This window comes from Coloeus monedula (genome assembly GCF_965178545.1).
Source record: "Coloeus monedula genome assembly, contig: HAP1_SCAFFOLD_166, whole genome shotgun sequence".
NCBI lineage: Eukaryota > Metazoa > Chordata > Aves > Passeriformes > Corvidae > Coloeus > Coloeus monedula.
The window spans coordinates 90,608-97,235 of NW_028120748.1; the positions used below are offsets into that span (position 1 = coordinate 90,608).

The 6,628-nt window shown below is 59.8% G+C and overlaps 1 pseudogene across 1 annotated transcript; it reads left to right on the plus strand.

Annotated features, from left to right (window-relative positions):
- The first annotated feature begins 3,033 nt into the window (after positions 1–3,033).
- Positions 3,034–4,004, plus strand: LOC309585718 (olfactory receptor 14J1-like; annotated as a pseudogene). The gene has a single exon. The product of its transcript is annotated as an olfactory receptor 14J1-like (transcript).
- Positions 4,005–6,628: the final 2,624 nt, after the last annotated feature.

Consider the following 6,628-nt stretch of genomic DNA (forward strand, 5'->3'; position numbering starts at 1 on the left):
GGCAGAGGCAGGCAGGACGCAGAGCTGCCAGCAAAGGAAGGGGCCAGCCAGGTGGGGCAGCCGGGGGGATGAGGACAGCCTGCAGGGACAGAGGCGCAGGGCAGGGACACCGTGGGACAGCCTGGGCTGCAGAGGGCAGAGGGATGGGCAGCAGCTGCAAGGCCCTGACAGAGGCAACTTGTGCAGCCCTTTGGCCACGGCTGCTGGCCCTGGCCCTGAGGCCAGAAGGGGACAAGTGACCCCTGCAGCCCTGGGGCCTCAGGGCCTCCTTGTCCCTGCCCAGCAGCCTGGCAGGGGCCGCCCCATGGTGCTGCCCTGGGCACTGTCCATCCCCACATCCCAGTGCCCCGGCAAGAGCCCTGAGCACTGAGGGAGGGACAGGATCTGCCTTGCCAGGGGCTGGGGCTCAGGCCTTGGCCCTTTGCACTCATGGAACACAGCCAGCTTTGCTCAGCACCAGAGACACCTTTCCCTTGCTTGTCCCCCCCTGCCATCGCTGCCTCCAGAGTTCTGCTCTCACTGGAACCTGGGGACACTTTCACGTGAGTCGTGTCCCTCACTGGGACCCATTAAAAGTTAAAGAAACTTTGGACTTCGAATCTGACTTTGAGTTCTTGGGAAGTTTTTTGAAGACACTCTGAGGGACTGAGTCTGATGTGAACAACACCAAAGGCCCGAGAGGGTCATTAAAATCCTTGTGCTGCTGCTGTGCTGCTGAGCTGGGCTGGGCTCCTGGCACAGAGGGAACTCTCAAGCTCCTGGCAACCAAGGAGAGCTTCAAAGAGGCAGCTCTGCTGAGGAGCAGCTCCTCTGCCAGCCCAGCAGGGCTGAGGGCACTGCCTGCAGGTACCTGGGAGGAGTGAGCAGAGAGCTGGCTAAAGCAGCTGGGAGGGCAGCTCTGAACTCATTCCTGGAGAAACCTTCCCAGCGTGGGACACAGTGAGTCTCTGACTGCAGGGATCCTCTAGAGCTGGCCCATGGCACGGCTGCCATGGCTGTGAGGATGGCTCTGCTGCCGTTCCTGCCTTGGGGGAGGATGTGCTGCAGAGCGGGGCTGCCCTGGGCACCGTCAGAGGGACAGGGCAGGACGGCTCCTGCTGCCAGGGCCGGCTGCAGGCTGTGAAGGTGGGCAGCAGCCAGGGGTGCCCAGGGCTGTCCTGCAGAGCAGCTCCTGCAGCCCTGAGGGCTCTTTGCCAGGCCAGGGCATCTGCCACCTGCCAGGGGCAGCTCTCAGCCTGCCTGGCAGCTCCCCATGGGCGGTGCAGGGGAGCTGTGGCTGCAAGGAGTGACTCCTGCAGGGCAGGTCCTGCTGCTGTGGAGAGGCTGCTGTGGGGGCCAGGGCTGCTCAGAGCTCCAGCTCATTCCTGAGGGGATTTTCATGAGCACATTCAGGGCAGGAGATTCCTGCTTGAGTCTCTGCTTTCCTCAGTTTGTGCTCCCACTTTTCCCAGGCTCAGCTTGGTGGGAATGGAAACTCAGCTGTGCAGGTGGAGCAGGGGCTGAGGCTCTTAAACCATCCCACTGAGGATTCCTGGGAGCCTCAGCAAGTGCCTGCACCTCCGCGGCCTCCAGATCCAGCCAGCATCACCTTTCCATGGTGCCCAGGCCCGGGGGAGCTGCTCTTTAATCCCCGCAGCCCCGAGCGGCTGCCGGGCAGGGCTGGCCCAGGGGCTGGGCTGGGCTCCGGCAGCAGCGGCAGGGACGGAGCCCGGGCCGCAGGAGCAGCTCCCGGCTGGGACAGCTCCAGCAGCAGAGCCGTGGGCAGGGAGGGAGGGAGGCAGCGCTGAGGGCAGCCCTGCTGAGGGGAGCTGTGGCAGCTGCCGGGCCTGCCCTGCAGTGCAGACACCGCCCTGAGCAGCGCAGCCCCGGTGTCCCCTCGCAGCCAGCACAGCCCTCAGCCCGGGGGCTCGGGGCCCTCAGCCCGGGGGCTCGGGGCCCTCAGCCCGGGGGCTCGGGGCCCTCGGTGCCCTCCTGGGCCGGCAGAGCAGCACCAGAGATGAAGGGCATCTCTGCGGCCGCGGGCCCGTTCCTGCTGCCCGGGGCCTGAGGGCGACTGTCCTGCCCTGGTGCTGCCCGGGAGGGGCTGGGCAGCGCTGCGCAGGGAAAGGCTTTTCCTCAGGGCCCGGCTCTCTCTCCTTGCCCTGCTCAGCTGCTCCTGGCGCTGCTCAGGGGCTCTCTGGGAATGGCAGCTCCAGCTGCAGGCTCAGGCCCAGCCCTGGGGCTCCTCCTGTGCAGGCTGAGCACAGCAATGGGGTGTCCCAGCTCCCTGTGCCCCGGGAGCTCTGGGCACGCCGGGCTGGGAGGCTGGCAATGAGCCGGCTCTCCTCCAGCAGGGCCATGGACAGGACCCTCGCTGTGCCCTCGGGATGCCATCCCAGCTGTGAGCTGCCTTCCAGGGGACACTGGGGCCGGGAGTGTCCTTGGCCAGCAGTGGGGCTGAGACTCTGAGAAAGGCTGAGCCACTTTGCTCTGCTGTGGGTCCCTCTGCTCTCAGCTGTGCCAGGCTGATTTTCAGGGGAACACAGTGACTGCCCTCGATCTCAGGAGGGGCAGCTGGGGACAGATGGAGCGACAGAGCAGCTCCCCTCACCCTTCTCTGAGTTACAGCCAATGCTCTTGCCTTGCACAGCTCTCTCTGCTCTCCCTGGGCACAGCAGGAAACCCTCTCAAAGTGCCTTTGGCCGTCACCGTTCCTTAGCCCTGGCACAGGAGATGCTGCCCAGCTCCTCTGCCTCAGGAGCACTTTGGGCTGATGGAGTCCAGCCCCAGGACCGGCCCCTGTCCCCATTCCCATGTCCCCGCTGAAGCAGAGCAGAGCTGACTCCTTGCTGTCCATGGGCACAGCCCCTGCTCGTCACAGCAATGGGGCCAGATCCCAGCAGAGCTCCAGGCACGGGGCTGAGGGAAGGGCTCTGAGAAAAGGAAAACTGGGGGGCAGGGCCAGGAGAAAGGGCTTGGACATTGCTCAGCAAAGTCTCCCCTGACTCCTCACTGTCTCGTCCTTCAACAGCACTCCATGGCCAGAGGCTCAAAATGTGCAACAGCAGCTCCATCAGCCCCTTCCTCCTGCTGGCATTGGCAGACACGCGGCAGCTGCAGCTCCTGCACTTCTGCCTCTTCCTGGGCATCTCCCTGGCTGCCCTCCTGGGCAGCGGCCTCATCATCAGCGCCGGAGCCTGCGGCCAGCACCTGCACAGCCCCATGTTCTTCTTCCTGCTCAGCCTGGCCCTCACCGACCTGGGCTCCATCTGCACCACTGTCCCCAAGGCCATGCACAATTCCCTCTGGGGCACCAGCCACATCTCCTACTCAGCATGTGCTGCTCACGTGTTTTTCTTTCTCTTCTTCCTCTCAGCAGAGGATTTCCTCCTCACCATCATGTGCTACGAGCGCTACGTGTCCATCTGCAAAGCCCTGCACTACGGGACCCTCCTGGGCAGCAGAGCTTGTGCCCACATGGCAGCAGCTGCCTGGGCCAGTGCCTTTCTCTACGCTCTCCTGCACATGGCCAATACATTTTCCCTGCCCCTGGGCCAGGGCAATGCCCTGGGCCAGTTCTTCTGTGAAATCCCACACATCCTCAAGCTCTCCTGCTCACACTGCCACCTCAGGGAACTTGGGCTCATCACTGTCAGTGCCTGTTTGGTGTTTGGCTGTTTTGTGTTCATTGTTTTCTCCTATGTGCAGATCTTCAGGGCCGTGCTGAGGATCCCCTCTGAGCAGGGCCGGCACAAAGCCTTTTCCACGTGCCTCCCTCACCTGGCCATGCTCTCTCTGTTCCTCAGCACTGTTATGTTTGCCCACCTGAAGCCCCCCTCCATCTCCTCCCATCCCTGGATGTGGCCCTGTCAGTTCTGTACTCGGTGGTGCCTCCAGCCCTGAACCCCCTCATCTACAGCCTGAGGAACCAGGAGCTCAGGGATGCCCTGAGGAAAGTGAGGACTGGATACTTTTCACAAGTTAAAATCTTTCTATTTCCTTCTGCCATGCGAGGAAAATTATGACTAGGATGCTTCTCAGAAGCAATAAACTCTCTCTTTTCTGCTCCAGAACCTTCAGAATGTAACTCTTTACAATCTTGGCCTCTTTTTCCTCTTTGTCCATATTTTCATTGGTGCTTTTTCTTATTCTTTTTCTGGTGTTATTCTGCTTTTTATAAAGTACTGTAGTACTACTCCTTGCATTTCTGCATGAACATCTACCTTTCTTTTGAAACACAAAGACTTTCAGGAGGCTTCTTCCCTGTGCATTTGAATCAAAACAAGGGGCTGCCCTGACCTTTGTGTCCAAGGTTTGTTCCTCAGCCCTTCTCTGGCTCTGCAGGGGCAGTGCCTGTGGGCAGAGCTGGAGGGAAGAGACTCCCAGCACAGCAGCACGGCCAGGGACAATGGCCCAGCCTCTTCCCACCTCTGCTCTTCCCAGCTCCACACTCCCTTTCCCAGCCCTTCTGAGGGTGCAAGGCCGGAGTGCTCGGGCAGCTCGGTCACTGTCCTGCTGCGTGTCCGTGCTGTGAGCACAGGCAGGGACAGGCCACGGGCACTGCTGGGACACAGCCGGGCTCCAGCACAGCAGCTCCATCAGCAAAGGGCATCTCCTGGGGGCAGGGCAGGAAGGCTTCGCTCTCCTCCAGAGCTGCTGTCAGGAATGTGCCCCAGGAATGCCCTGGCAAAGCAAACCCCAGTGCCCAGGGGCAGGGGGGAGTGTGCAGGGGGGGCAGGCAGCAGTGTCCTGGCACTGCCAGAGCTCCTGGGATGGACCTGAGGGAGCAGCAGAGCAGGGCCTGGGCTGTGCCTTTGTTCCGGGCACAGCCTGGGAAGGTGCCCAGGGCAAGTGTCCCACACCAGCCCCTGCCACCAGCAATCCCAGCACTGGCCTCTGCCCTCCCCTGCAGGAGGTTGTTTGTCCCTGCACGGAGGGACACCAAGTGACCAGGCCAGCAGTCCGTGTTTGCTGTGTCCTGAGGAGCCTTCAGCAGTGCATCGAGTGGGTGTGGGGAGATGAACCCGAGTGAGCACAAACACCATCAGCAGCACTCGGGGCTGGCACAATTCCAGGGGCACAAACTGTGCCCTGAGGCCACTTCACTCCCAGAGTAATGTCCTCTGGGAAAGCACCTGAATTCTTTGCTGGGCTGTGCTGAGAACTGCATGGAGACAAACGTCCAGGGCAGGGAGGCTCCAGGGAAAGTGCTCAGGACAGCCAAGGGCTGCACAGAGAGACACCGGAGTGGTGGGTCTGTGGGGAGAAATCACAGCTGCCTCCCTTGGGAATCGCCCCCAGCACCTGGACAGGCTGTGCTGTGTTCTGGGCACTGACCTGGAACCGAGGGATGTGGAAAAGGCCTCTGGTTTCAGGGATGTTGGGAAGGCTGGGCAGGCACTGGCATTTGTCCCTCAGGGATTCCATGAGGGTCCTGCCAAGATGAGCTCTGCTCCTCCTTGGAGCCCTTCATGGGCACAGAGGGCTGAGAGACCTTTCCAGGACAGGCTCAGGCCAAGGATCCCTTGAGTCTCTCAGCCCCCTGTCGGTGCCTGCTGGAATTCAATCCCCCTCCCCATCCCGCAGCAGCCCCGCATTTCCCTCCTCCAGCCTTGGTCTCCAGCACAGCCACGGGGGCTCTTCGGGCTCTTGGCTTTTCCTGCAGCCACCGAGGCCAGCTGAGCTCTGCCTTCCCCACACTCAGCCCTGCCCAGCGCAGGCAATGCCCAGAAATTCCCTGTGTGTCCCTGGCCTCGCTGTCAGCCCCGGCAGCGGCTCCGTGGCCCCTCTGTGCCCCGCTGCCCCAGCCATGGTGCCCCAGCCCCTGTGCAGGCCCAGCCCAGGACAGGAGCGCTGCGGGTGGGAACGGCCCCTGGGCCCTGCTGCCCACAGCAGCCTTGGGGCTCTGCGCTGTTGAGCTTTGGACGGGGTACCCTTCCTTCCCGGACCAGGGTGAGAGAGCAGAGGAGGCTGCTGTTCTGCTGAGTTCTGTATTTCATAGTCTCACAGCTTTCTTGAAGGCAGAGTTCGAAGGGGGTTACATGATAAAGGCAAGCAGCAACAGCAACAACAGGCAAAAACAGCTTCTTCTTCTTCTTCTATATGCTCTATATGCTTTATATGCTCTATATGCTCTATACTCTATATTTTTTCTTGCCGAAGTGTGGATTATATTTGTTAATTGACCAATAAGAGTAACACACGATTCCAGTTTTCCTTTTCTTAACCTATCCTGGTCTAATTCTAACAGTCGTAAGCCTCACACCAGTGTTACACAGGTATTACACAGATTTGCGGATGCAGTTTCTATCAGCTCTTATTGTTTACGTGAACGCTCTATCTAAAAAATGTGAACAGTGTCATTCTATCCATGTCTAAAGTAAAGAATTCTGTGAAAAGGTAACACTGCTGCAGTAAGAACTGTGTTTAAGGTCTCTGCTGCAGCTTTTCAATGTTTAAGGCACTTAGCATATATTTCTACTAAAGGTTAAAAAATCTGTATTTCTATTTCACTTTGGTGTGACTTCATGTATCTCAGCTTGTCCAAAGGTTTTAATTCAACCCCTGTGCTTTGGCTTCCCTCTGGGCCTGAGTCCAGAGGAGCTTTCACTTCAACAAAACAGAACACTTACAAGAAAAGTAAATGGAG